The sequence below is a fragment of the Chinchilla lanigera genome, unplaced genomic scaffold, assembly GCF_000276665.1.
Source record: "Chinchilla lanigera isolate Chin_1 unplaced genomic scaffold, ChiLan1.0 scaffold00146, whole genome shotgun sequence".
NCBI classification, from domain to species: Eukaryota; Metazoa; Chordata; class Mammalia; order Rodentia; family Chinchillidae; genus Chinchilla; species Chinchilla lanigera.
In genome coordinates, this window is record NW_004955547.1 from 1,253,207 (window position 1) to 1,253,948 (window position 742).

Below are 742 nucleotides of genomic sequence, written 5' to 3' on the forward strand. Positions count from 1 at the left end.
CCCAGTTCCCAACATTATTTTACAAGCTGAAGAATCATTCGAGCACGAGAAGCGGGGGAAGCAAGCCTCCCGCAACTCCCTTCCCGCTCTAAGCAGACACGCGGACATGGGTCCGGGCCGGAGGCGACAGCTTCAGGTCTGTCTCACCGCGAAAGAGCAAGGGGCTGCGCAGAGGACGCCAGCACGCGGAGAGCCCTGCACAGCCGCCGCCCCACAGCGCACCCAGCCGGCGAGGGCGGCGTAAGTGGACCTGGGCAGGGCAGCGGCGCGAACGCGGGCAGCGAAAAGCGACAGCGACTTCCGCCCCGCTCGCGTTCCGGGCGCGGCGCCTCCGGGGAGGCCGGGCCAGGACGGCGGCGCGTCACGTGACGGCGCGGTGACGCACTCGGCCGCGCGCAGGCCCCGCCCCGCCTCCCCCCCACGCACCCTCGCTCTCAGTGTCGCCCCCTCCCCTGCCCCCGGCCTGGTGCAGATCATGCCGCCCGTGGCGGCCCCGACTGCCGAGGAGCGGTAGCCCAGCGCGGGGCCGTCGAGTGACGCGGTTCTCCCGGCCCCGCCTGTCCCCCGAGCCGGGCGAGTTCCCCGCCGCGGGGGGTGGGGGAGCGGGCAGCGAGCTCGGATCCACCGGGGAGGGGGGAATAGAAGTTCCCGCCCCGGAGCGCGGCGAGGCGGCAGCCACAGGTAAGCGGGGGCGGTGGGCCGTGCGCCCCCACCGCGGGCGCCGAGGGCTCTGGAGCGCGGC